At 39.8% G+C, this 13,519-nt stretch overlaps 1 protein-coding gene across 5 annotated transcripts in view; it reads right to left on the minus strand.

Annotated features, from left to right (window-relative positions):
- Positions 1-9,920, minus strand: part of PHACTR1 (phosphatase and actin regulator 1) — a 253,304-nt gene extending 243,384 nt beyond the window's left edge. For 3 of the 5 annotated variants that reach the window (XM_039349332.1, XM_039349306.1, XM_039349322.1), the window contains exons 1-2: positions 9,788-9,920; positions 6,413-6,538 (exon numbers count right to left, since the gene is read on the minus strand). The gene's annotated coding sequence lies outside the window, so the exon portion shown is untranslated. Of the gene's footprint in view, positions 1-6,412; positions 6,542-9,787 lie in introns of all 5 variants that reach the window. The other 2 variants (XM_039349348.1, XM_039349312.1) reach the window with 2 other exon arrangements.
- Positions 9,921-13,519: the final 3,599 nt, after the last annotated feature.

Below are 13,519 nucleotides of genomic sequence, written 5' to 3' on the forward strand. Positions count from 1 at the left end.
TTTCTTGTGCGCCGTTGTTCAGCGAATCGCTGCAGTTGTTAAGTTGGTACCAAGGTTGTCGGTCCCCACTGACTTTGTTTGTCAGAAGGTCACAAACGTTGATCACGTGACCCCGGGACACTGCAACCCGTCATAAATATGAGTCAGTTGTCAAGCACCCAAATGTAAATCACGTGATCGTGAGGGTGCTGTGAAGGTCGTATGTGTGAAAAGCAGTCTTTATAAATCACTTGTTTCGGTGCTGTTGTAACTTCGAACAGTCACTAAACAATAATACAGGACTACCTTTAATATTTATTATTTCCTTTGCTTTAACTGAGGTCTGTCTTCTAGCCTTAGCCCAAGGGTAGGCAACCTTGGCTCTTTTATGACTCGTGGACTTCAACTCCCAGAATTCCTGAGCCAGCATGGCTCAGCTTGGAAACCGCTCCCTTTTCCCTCAGCATGGCTGGCTCAGGAATTCTGGGAGTTGAAGTCCACAAGTCATAAAAGAGCCAAAGTTGCCTACCCCTGCTTTAGCCCTTTGATTATAGGTAGTCCTCAATTTACAACAGTTCACTTAGTGACCGTTCAAAGGTACAATGGCACTGAATAAAGTGACTTATGGCCATTTTCACACTTACAACCATTGCAGCATCCCCCCATGGTCACATGATTTACATTTGGATGTTTGGCCACTGGCTCGTATTTATGACGGTTGCAATGTCCCAGGGGTCATGTGATCAACTTTTGTGACCTTCTGACAAGCAAGGTCAGTGGGGAAACCGGATTCACGTAACAACCTCGTTACTATTTTAACATGTATTAAGTGATTCACTTAGCCACCGTGGCAAGAAAAGTCTTAAAATGGGACAAAACTCACTTAACAAATTATTTCACAATCTAAATTTTGGGCTCAGTTGTGATCGTTAAGTCGAGGATGACTTATGGCTGTATTATGGCTGTCTGGGAATGAAACTTTGTCTTCTCTTTCCCCCTACACAACTCGCTGCTTTCTCGGTCCCAAGATTTTAAGTGATGCTTCAGCTGAACCGTTTTCACTTTCGGATGCTGCTCACATTTGGTGGAATGTTGATGAATGTTCTATAATATAATGGCACAATAAATATGCTTCCAAGCCTGACTGAACCTCATCAAACTTCTTTCTTTGAATTAATAGTTGCTCATTTCTAATAAATAAGCTTTCAAAAGTCTCTCGATTATAAATGTGGTTTTTTTAAATGTAGGGTACATTCAAGAAATTCAATCTAGTATTCTATGGTTATATGTACAAATCATTGTACATAGCTTTTATATAATGTTTCTCTGTGTGTCTCCCAGCTAAAGAATCCCTCTCAGCCCCCAAGATGATAAATCAGTCGAAATTCACCATTCCTAGATTTTATCTCCCTTGAAAAATGCATCAGGTGAAAGTTAAATTTACATTGAAAGGGGAAACAAATGTTTCCATTTTATTAGAAGGGCATGTGCACCTGTGGGAAGAAACAGACAATACTATAATGTATTGTGTTCCCCATTTTCAGTCAACTGATGCTATATAAATCAGTTCTATCATCGTTCAACAAAAGAGATGCTGAGAAATATTAAATTACTGTATGGAGAAGAACAACTGTATCAGCTAATTGGGTGAATTGTTACACTAGAAGCCTGGTATATTGCAAAACTTATGTGCTTTAAATAATACATCATCAGTTTTTTCTTTCAAAAAGTAGGAGAAGCAATTCAGATTAGTTGGGCTGGCAGAGGCAGTGGTCACAACGCAAATGGGAAAACTTTCTGTATAAGATTACATTTGGAAATGAAATCAATGTATGTTCCTCTTATAAGGAAAAAAAGATTGTAAATGCAATGAATTATAAACCAAGTACTATAGAAAATTTGCCACTTGGATTTTAGCAAAATTGGATTCTGGAATTAGCAAAATTCCCTCTTAAGCAGAATTCCAAAAGATGAAACTAATAACCCCCTTTTTTGAATGCTTGGTATATAAAAGAGTAAAGCACACAATAATTGTGTACTTTACTCTTAAAGTAAAGTACTTTACTTTAACCTCCCTCTGATCACTGGATTGTGCTTATAACTGTTGCTATAATGATTCAGATCCTGGGCTGCTGGTTTGATGTCACAGCAAACGAATGCAGGAAGACAGGGGTCCATCTTTCACGTTTGGTTTCGCTCCACTAGGGACCCTGGAAAGGGTAGAAAGTCGTCCCATAGAGGCAACAAGCAAGAAGGGGACCCTCATTAATTGCAGGAGAATGGTGGCCTTCCATTTGATCTGAGGAAGCCCTCCAAACCAGCGGGGGAAAGACTGGCTACATTCATGTAGCCAATCAGAAGCTGCTGACAACGGAAGACGATAAGCACCAACGAGCAACTTTTCAGCAACGTGGATGAAACTGGGTGAGACCCTATCCTCTCTTTATGATTATAAAACTTTTTCCTGGAAAAAATTGCCCAAAGCACCCTCCCCGATGAGAGAGGGAAGGGGAATTTTCATCCCATTCCCTCAGGAAAAGAAAAGCAGTAAACTAATTACTTGGGAGAAACAGAGAAAATTACAAGATTATGGCTTTGAAATTTGGGGACTAAAAGTGCTTTTGAGACTTTTTTTTTTAAAAAAAGAGATTTGAAAAACTTGTAATATAAGTTTGAATTTAAAAAGCTGGAAAATGGTGCTAATGATATCTAGTGGCAATTATGGCACTACAATTTGTTATGCCCAAAGTAAATTTGGCTTGAATCCCAGATTTAGATAAGACTCTTGCTGTCCTTAGAAATCTTCACTTTTGAAGACTGCAGCTGGGAAAAGGGGGGGACTTTGAGGCTGCTTATTGGTGTGCCAGAGATGATGAACTATTTTGAAATCGGCCTGCCTGAACTACGAATATAAATATTAACTAACTTTCAGAACTGTGTTGGGGAACTATTTCCCTATAGGAGAAACACACATCATTGCTTGAGATGATGGAATATTTTAGATTACTAATCTTTGACTGATGAACAAATTATATTATAAAGACTACCTACAAAAAATGAAATGGATGTCCCATACTCAGCTTTAAATGTTAAAAAAACATCTCTAACACCTGTCCCCAAAGTCTTCAGTTTGATATACCACCAAGAAAACATGGATGAAGATCAGAAATAAATTCTCTCCATGTTGAAATCAATACAAGAGACTATTGCTTTAGTCTTTAGTCGTGATGAGATTAGAAACAACACAAAGGAGATAAAAGAACAATTTTCTAATCTAAATTTACAAACCCAGAACATGACTACAAAGAAGGAACTAGCAACCCAGAAAATAGAAGGAAAACTAGAGTAAGCAGATCCAAAGATGGAGGACCTAAAGGAAGGAACTAACTGACAGATTCAGATAACTGAAGAACTAGAAGATGGAGTGATAATATCGGAAATGGAAAAGACATCTTACCAATCAAGAATTCAGAACACATTTGAGGAAAAGGAAGAAGAACTGATTGAATGGAAGATAGAGTTGTTAGGAGAACTATGGGGAATTGGAGAAGGAGGGAGGCTGTTTAATGAATATCAGTGGGTTTGTTCTTCCAAAAATACTTCAATCAAATGGTCTTTCTTAGTCCAAACAATATACACAAAAACAGAGGAATGATTCAAATGCATTGACTTGGAAAGTTAGTTAGAAAAAGAAGAAAGCTAGAGTAAGACTGAAGAAAATAGAGGTTTTGACCCATCAGATGGGATATTATATAATTATAATGTTTGAATATGGTGGAGAATAGATAATTGCTAGAAATAGAAGTATTATCATAACTAGAAAGATAAGATTTCTAATTAGAATATTAGATTTTGGTATAAGAAGGGCAACGGGAAAATGTTAAGATGTTTGAATAAGGGAAGCTTTTGGTTACCCAAATATAACTTACTTTGAAATTATAAACAATAGAGACATTTTGAATACTGATGGGAAATTAAAATTAAAAAAAAAGCAAAAACAGGATACTGATTGAACCTATGGATATTAAGTGCAAATGCATTAAGATATGTTTTGGTTAGAAAATTATCTAAAACTGACCTTATTGATATTATGAGAAAAATGTAACAAAAATGTTTATATTCAATTGTATATTTATTAATAACAATAAGAATTGTATTTGCCTAGTGTGGGAAAACAGGTACTACTGGAAGAAGAGAGGAAACATTTGATGGTGTAATATTGGATCTAGACTGAAGAAGTTAATATATACCACTGAATTACTAATGGACCCAGAAAACACGTTGTCTATTAATTATTTGACTGTAAAACTAGAAAATTAATAAAATATTTATTAAAAAAATGATTCAAATCCTGGAAGGAAAGAAAAAAGAGACCAGAAGCTGACAGACATTCAAATGCTCTACAGTATGAACTGTGCCTCTTGGGGCTGGGATTCATGGCCTCCCTGTTTAATGTAAGCATCTGAATTAGGAAATTGCCAACACCCCTCTCAGGGAGGAAATAATGACACCTATTTTAAAGGAAGTGATTCAGTACCCTCTCTTGAAGCCCTTCCTGGATCCCACAGTTATTGACTCCTTAGATCCTATCTCTGACCTTCCCTTTGGGGGAAGGTTGTTGAGGAAGAAGTGGCAATTCAACTTCAGAGAGTTCTAAAAAAAATGGATGATCTGGAATCAATCATGATTCATATCCACTTGTGGATATGATCTCTGGTGGATTATTTTTGTTGGGACAGGGATGAATGGACTGCTCCTCTCCTGATCCTGCTGGACCTCTCAGCAGCTTTCAATACAATTGATCATGGCATCTTACTAGGATTGCTTGCAAGGAATGGGATTAGCAGCACTGTTCTGCAGCCATTGCACTCCTGAGTGAACAGTTATGGAGGGACAGTACTTGAATTCTTGTTCATTCCAATGCAAAATACTTCAATGCTCAGGACTTCCCCCCATACAAAGACTCTGGGGGAAGCCATTAGCTGATGACATTCAGTGTATATTTCTGCCCATGGCCAAGATGCAGATGTCATGAAAAACTGGGGCCTGGAGGCTATCAAAATCTCAATGATGCAACTAAGTTCAAGTTAGCTTCTGTATAACAGTGACCATTCAAGGACATGAGAGATGCTCCTGGACGCCTTACTTGCATGATTTAGAGATTCTTCTGGACTCCCTACTTCAAAAGCAGGTAGAGGCTGGGTGGGAAAAGATATCTTGTGCCAAACTGTGCTTCATACATCAATTAGGACCTTACATTGGCCAGGAACTCATGACTTGACCACCAGCTGGCTGGGTTGCTGTAATGTGCTATTTATGGCTCAACTATTAGAGATGATCTAGAACAGCGGTTCTCAACCTATGGGTCGCGACCCCATTTGGGGTCGATCGACCTCTTTTCGGGGGTCACCAAAAGCGGCGATCTGCCATTTTGTCCCCTCCGGGGGCGCACCGCGCCTCCGGGGGGGCGGTGCCGCACACGCGCGCCGTGCGTGGGGGCGGCGGTGCGCCTCCGGAGGGCGGTGCCGTGCATGCGCGCCACGCATGGGGGCGGCGGCGCGCCTCCCGGGGGTGGCGCCGCGCATGCGCGCCGCGCGTGGGGGTGGCGGCGCGCCTCCGGGGGTGGCGCCGCACATGCGCGCCGCGCGCAGGGGCCCTGCCCCCATGCGCGCCGCATGCGGGGGCGGCGCCATGCATGTGCGCTGCGCGCGGGGCCCCTGCCCCCATGCGCGCCGCGCCATGCATGCGCATAACGTTTGTGTGACGGGGGTCGCCGTCACACAAACGTTGAGAACCACTGATCTAGAAGCTACAACTAGTTCAGAATGATCTAAAAAAAATCTATAGTAGATCTACAGACTGATCATCTATAGCAGGGGTTCTCAACCTTGGCAACTTTAAGACTTGTGGACTTCAACTCCCAGAATTCCTCAGCAGGCTGGCTGAGGAATTCTGGGAGTTGAAGTCCACAAGTCTTAAAGTTGCCAAGGTTGAGAACCCCTGATCTATAGAATGATCGATCCCACCATTGCAGGATAAACCTTCTCCTCTACTTGCTGTACAGATTACCAAAAGGCCCAATTCAAAGGGCTGGCAATGACTTATAACTTGCATTGGGTTACATCAAGCATCGCCTAGCCCAAATTGAAATTCTTAAAAGAACCATTAAGAATTTGCTTTCCCTCTGAATTGCGGTGTCACAAGCAAGACCACCAGTCTTCTTTGTGATGGCCCTCCACAGAGGTAAACACTTCTATGTTTAGTAAAACCTTATCCCAGAGATCCATAAATCTTTCTCCCTCACTGTTTTTAGAAGATCTTTATGTTTTATTTCATAAATTTTCAACCTAAGGAACATTGAAAACTAGCAGTTTCTAAAGCATGAGAAATTCCTGCTTTATAATCACTTGAATGATGTGGAGCATAAACTTACAAACTGTGAATTGCTCTAGAAAAAGTATTCAATCTTCTTTATAAATGCCTCTTTCTCTTTTCTTTTCTTCCCTGTCCAATAATTTCATTCCCATCCGAGTTTTTTTTCTGTTTTTTAATGCTGTTTCTGCTGAAAGAAAGAAAGGAAACCTGCATTAAGCATATTGCTGAAGGTGAAAACTAATTCTCACCATTTCTGAGGTCAATGTTGTGGTGAAAAATGGTGAAGAGGGGCTTATGCATTAAAACCTGAATTCCTGGAGAAAGCGAGAGAATACAAACCCAACAAATAACACTAATAAATGAAGTTTTCATCCTTCAGTTTTGTTTCCATTAATCCGAGGCATCCCTTCAGTGTTTTCCTCATTTTTAAAATAATACAAATAACAACAATAATAATAATAATGGAAACAATTAGTCAAGCAACCACATGACTTCCTTTTTAAAATATTGTAGAGAATAAAAGATCTATCACTTAAGCTGAACTTATGCCCATCTCTATGGCAACTAATAGTAACATTTAATGTTCTCGTTCACTATACACAAAAATGTAATATGCTCCCCCGCTACACTTTTCTTTTTGTGCTAAATCACTCTGTGCCGCCTACACTATGGCAAGATTGCATATAAACTGAAATGCATCAAAGAAGCATTGACATCACAAAGTTATACTTGAAATAGTGATGGAATATATAACTCGTGACCCATCAAGCTGAACAGAATTAGCATTCATGTTTAGTGATCACTTCCTCTCTGCCCCTTGCTTTACAGCCTCCGACAAGTAACACAACTATACAAGTAATCATACAGGGTGATGGCATGTTTTTCATCTGTAGGTCATTTGTGCTATTTAAAGTCTGTGCTAGAGAATCCTAAAACTCAGCTTAAAGGTAATTTCAAAACTGATTGGCATGGCAGATCTTAATTAATGCTATTTTATAAACTAGATACAGTACAAAGCACTTAACATTTGCCTTCAGCCATGTGTAAACTGATAATTCAGGACGTCTGGGATAAAATTAATTGTATGGGTTATTTGAGTAGAAGTTTTGGCTGGTTCTGATACACAAGCTGTTGGGACATTATGATGGCTGACCCATAAGTGGCAATTCTTGGCATCATGGCTCCTTTTGCAGAGCTTGCAGGATAGGTTTCTATTCTTTCCCACCACCTTCAGCTTTTGGACCCAACATTCAAAGTGTCAGACCTGCCCCAATCCAATCCCTTAGGAAAGAAAAGCCTTCGACTCCATTTGGTTAAAGCAGAGGGTTCTTTTACTAAGGATGTTGGTTGCAGTCAAGTCAAGCCAACTCTGAAATTTACCGTGCTCACTAGTTACAATAATAAGATGTAGGCTTGCCCCAGCCCACCCCCTTCCTCCATGACCAGTCCATTTCCAGCCAACTGGAGCTCACCAAAATGTTTCGCAATCTCTGAAATGTTTAGGGTTAATCTGCATATTTCTCAGGGTGCCTGGCTGTGGGGGTGCTGATACAATCAGGATCCGACTGCCCTGGTCCTTATCACCCCTTATTCCCCCCCCCCTCTTAGTTTCCTATCACATACACACAAAGCTTTATTGCCCTTTCATCCTTCTCCCCCTTATTTCTCCTTTCATCCTTCACCCCCCCTTCTTCTTCTGATGACAGGATGTTTGCGAGGCCCCAAGCCAAGCCAGGCAGAGCTGATACAAAGTTTCTATTTAAATTTAAAATTTTAGAACCATATGAGATGTCATAGAAACTCTGCAATCCATCTCTCATGTCTGTTCTGTTTTAGATTGGAAAAAATAAGTATGATGCTTCTCTATTCATATTTCTAAAATTCAGCTCAAGGCCAGGAGAATTCAACTCAACTAGAGGTCAGGAGAATTAAGGGTGACTTTGAATATTCTTTTCTATCTTCTCCTTTGTTTTGTTATGTCATTGAATTTAATAAGGCGTTTGATGCATTTATGCATATGCAATAAGTAATCCAATTATTCTCAACAATAAATTGTCTCTGAAGATACCTGAACTATGTTACCTGTTAAGAAGGCATGAAAAACTAAACACATAATTAGATGTTGTTAGTGCTACTTCCTGACAAGAAAATACCTTAATTCAATTTTCTATCCTTTCTCTTGCAAATATGGATACAAGAGTAACTTAATTTTGATAGCATAAATGGTCAGCATAGTATAACAATAAGTTCAGATGTTTTAAAGGAACATATTGTGACACATTGCGCTGAGATAATAAATAGTATCAGCACAGGCAAATATGCAGGAAAAGAATAATGATGATGGTTCATCCAGTCAACAGTGAAAGCTATACTGTCAGTTTTTGTCATCTTTGTGGTGCTTTGCAAAAAAAAAAAAAGTGGATGAAGAAAATGAAGTATCTTGGTTTCCTTGATATCGTTTTGGTCATGCTATTTTGGCCCATCATTTTACTGACTTGGTTTAGGTAACACAATTTGAGGCTGGCTTTTATCCTTTCTGATGGGATATTCCATCAGAATCTGATGGGATGTACTAACTAACAGTAGTTAATACTAGTGATTTTTTTTTCCAGAGAGGGAAGGGGAAATACAGTGAGACTTTCAAAGCTCTTTTCCTGTAGCCTATATCATGGTGGCTATGGGAATTCTAGGAACTGAAGTCAACACATCTTAAAATTGTTAAAGTTGAGAAACACTGACCTATAACAATAAAGTTGATGTCCAGTATTCTTATGGAGTCTGTTTTCTGACCTGGTCTATGTCAAAGAGCTAACATCAATCTTGAAATCCTAACTATGTTTTCCATTCTCACCTTCTTATTCCCATGAAATTAAGATAGACTCAGTTTGAGAGTCTAATTTTTTCTTTGTAATGTACGGTTCTGTAATTGGAACTAGAGAAAGAAACAAATTGTGTAGCCTTGCCTAACTATTGCTATCTCACTTTTGTAAACAGTGTTTGCGCCAGGGACAAATTTCATGCAAGCATGGGAAACATGTACACGGATGTTATGTACTGAAGGAGGGAATAAGGGAGTGTATAGGAATGATTGTTGTCTTCCTTATATTGTAATAATTCTGTTGTCTGATTTTCATTGGCTAACAAAGTTTATAAAACAATTCTACTAACTTTCTAAGGTGTGGCACTTCTGAATGCAACTGCTGCCAGTGTTCAGATTATGTTCCCACCCAGGACTTAATTTTAATTTTAAGAAGCCTCTGCTTGAGTTTTCATGATTGGATTTTTATGATTTCTCAGGTTTGGCCAAGGGCCAGTGACTTAAGTTAAAACATGTTTTTTGTAACTGTTTCTGTACATAAAGTTTTTCCAAGATTAACTCTTGGTTCAGTATACTGTACCAGCAGAATATTGTCAGACCCAGCATGATACCTACCTGTCTGTATTCCTATATCCGGCGTTAATTGAGACGACGGACGGTCCAGGAATCTCCAGTCAGCCCCGTTGGAATCGCTGCACCGCCAGCGCTGTTGCAAGATTGGTGCCGGCGCCTCTACAGTGACGAGCCAATGGACCATGTGACCACCTAGTGTGGAGAGGGGCTGTATTAGGCAGGCGCAATGAGACTCAGTTTGACTGGGATGCTGGGTCTGACAGGTTTTGGACGCTGGGAAGGCAGGGAGGCAGGGAGGTAGGAAGGCAATATGAATGTAACGCCAGTATTCACGGTACTAATGGACGGACCGCGGAGGGACTGGGTGCGGTGTGGGTGGAGTTTCGTTATAAGGGCAGGGTGGTTGGGTGTAGCATGGGTGGAGTAAGGGGGTAATTAGGGAGTGTACGGTGAGCGCGGTGCTGAGCTGTATTTAGGGCGCTGGGGCGGGGCCCCTCCCAGGGCTAACTTTGTTTTCAACAAAGCGCATTAAACTTTGTTGGATACTGCGACGTTCCTGGTGTCTTGGTTTCCTAAAGCACAGTTAGGACGTTCTTACAATGTTACACAAAGAAATTGAAATAGGAATTAGTGAAAAGTTCCCTTCTTAACTCCTCTGTCTTCTACATTCATTATCTGTAGTTTTAAATGTGTTAGTAGAATGAGGGGAAAGCAACAAAAGAGAGGGAATTTGTGGACAAGGATCCAGTGCATGCTCAGCCTCCTAGCATGTGAAAACTAACAAGAGACTTGGAAGCCATATAGAGGAGATAAATTTTATTCACACAATCCTATATTTAGGGCAATGGATTTCATTCAGTGATGCTATGGGCCAGGTTCCCTTATCATAAAAGATGACTTCATGTTGCCATTGTAAAGACAAGCCCCTTACCACTCTTTATTGATCCATCAATTGATTATGTGCCATCAGGGTTTTATTAATAGACTTCATACCTTCGTATTGCATTGGGACCTAACTAGTAACCGGGTAGGCGTTTCTATCTCGTAATCCTCCACACCCAGCCTTCAGCTCAAAAAGTCTGGAAGAAAGATAAGACAACAGAATTAGGTATCTGAGAACCAGCCAATTAGTATGCATAAAAACTGGTGACATTCGGGGAAGAAGATCAGCACTCATCAGGAAGAATAGCAACGGCCTTCCTAGATGAAGTGATAGAGTCTGCTAGTATCTGCTGGAAAGGCAGCTCTACATTATGCTATACAATACAGCAGGGGTCCCCAACCCCCGGCCCATGGACCAGCACTGGGCTGCGGCATGCTAGAAACCGGTCCACGCGAACAAGCAAAGCCCCATCCGCGGGATGCAGGCAGTACATGAAACCACGCCCCCTCTGGTCCGCAGAAAAACCTCTCTCCACAGAACCCGTCCCTGGTGCCCAAAAGGTTGGGGACCTCTGCAATACAGAATGCCGAGCATCCTGAGTATCGGAGATGCATTTTAGAGCAATTTATACAAAATATCCATTACATATAACATACTGCCTATAGAAAGCATCTCAGGATTCTTCTATTTCCATAGGCATGTATATCTTATACATGATAAAATCAATGCCACCTATACACTCTCTCTTGTGTGTAGGCAGTATTTTTTTAAAGAGAATTTAAATGGAAAAGACTATAATATAAAATAATAACAACACAATAATAATGCTAATATATAACAAAACAATATACCAAAAGTGACTTAATGACTAATAAATGATTTGCTAAGCAACACATAAAAATGTAGCTAAAGCTAAGCTAAATTAGAATGATTCAACAATAATTGATTTTTAACCGGCTAAATAATACCCCATTCAAAGAAATTGCAAAAAGATTCGATGATGTCTTACTAAATTCCTGAGGCTGAAAAATATGCTTAAATAATAACAAATGAATGTAGAGACTCTATCATGGACAGGATGCAAGGGTCCAGTTCTTCAACATCAGCTCATTCCCACTTATTACATAGATCCTTTTCCACCCTGTCCCCAATGTTCTCACAAAGGGAACAGAAGCCAGACTGCAATTATGTTGATTTTTCATCTAGTAAAATTGGAAGAATGCTTTAGACCAGTGGTTCTCAACCTTTCTAATGCCGTGACCCCATAATACAGTTCCCCTTGTTGTGATGACCCCAGGGGTGTGGCCAAGTGGGTGTGGCCACCAATAAGAGGGAGTAGGACAGCTAAGGAAAAGGGAAAAAAATGGCAGACAGCGTGGTTTGGCGACCCCCTTGAAATGGTCGTTCGACCCCAAATGGGGTCGCGACCCACAGGTTGAGAACCACTGCTTTAGACTTAATTTGTCTTGATTTCAGCAACCTATTCAACAATATACCCTCTTAGCAAGATAGGTAGATGTGGAATGAGTCGCGTAACTGGTTTCAAAATTCTATTGATTTGAAAATTGTACCCAAATAATTGCCTATAGTGGTGCTTCATCAAACTGGAGTGAACTATTGAATGGAGTATGTCAAGGTTCCATCCTGGACCCAATATTCTTCAGCCAAAATAATCTGGATAAATTAGAGAAGTGGGCTAAAATTTAACAGGGAAAAAAATGCTAAACTTCTTCACCTAAAAAAAATGAAATCAAATGCATAGGTATATAATGGAGGGTACTGGGTTGGTACACACAAAAAGTATATTGGAACAGAGTGGTGCTGGTGGTGAAAATGAATATGAGCTACCAAGTTCTAACCAATTTTTGGAGTTGTGGAAAAGAGAAAAGTAATTTTAAATTGCCACAACAGAATGAGAGTTACGAAATCATAGGAAGTATTTTTTTTCTGCATTTGGTCACATCCCACTTCAAGCATTTTTGTCCAGTTCTGGATAATAGTCTTTAAGAATTCACACAAATTGGGGCACCTGTAGAGAAGAGCCATGTGTATAATCAGTGCTTAGAAACTCAATCACATAACTGGCAATGTTTAGCCTTGAGGAGAGAGAATTGAATAGCACCCTCCAAATATCTAAAGGGATATAAAAAGAGGAAGGCCAAGAGTACTTCCCTATTACTTCAGAATGTGTGCTAGTTGTGGAATGATTTTAAGTTACAAAAGGCAGGTTCTGACAGAATGTTAGGGGGGAAGGGGGAACTATCGAAACAGAAAGAACAGTTGAATAATAGAAAAGTTACTGTGAGAATGGTAGGTTCCTCCTCGCTGAATGAGTTCATGGAGGAGCTAGACAGAAATTTATTCATTGGGATTGTTTTCATTTGATTTTTTTTTTTTTTTGCATTTGGCAGAATGCTATACAGCCCTTTCCACAGCTATATGAAAAAGAAATGTTGTGTTAGATTCTCTTTCCAAACCTAATGCAAGCTCATAGATATAAAAGAGAGACCACAGGGTATGGTGCATTGAAACTGTTTGGTTTTGCTAGTCATCAATTATATAGGCATACATCTACTAGTAAGTGCCAAACCATCTTAGCTCCAAGCTATGATGCTTCTGTTTTCCAAAAAGCTGTTTAACCCCCTGATTAATTACATATAACCACATGTCTGGGAACATGAGTTCACTGTATCTATTTTTCTGAAGTTCAACTAAATTGGGCACTAATGAGTTTTATATTTTTTAAAAAATAAACAAACACCTCTTTGATATAACATCAAAAAACTGTAATCCCTTTGTGGAAAGTCGGGGGAAGGGAGAGAGAACATGAACAAAGTAAATTTTATATAGCAGTTTTAATACCTTTCTTTTGTTTGCATCTCTAATCATTT

The sequence above is a fragment of the Crotalus tigris genome, unplaced genomic scaffold, assembly GCF_016545835.1.
Source record: "Crotalus tigris isolate CLP2741 ecotype Arizona unplaced genomic scaffold, ASM1654583v1 scf7180000017564.2150845, whole genome shotgun sequence".
NCBI classification, from domain to species: Eukaryota; Metazoa; Chordata; class Lepidosauria; order Squamata; family Viperidae; genus Crotalus; species Crotalus tigris.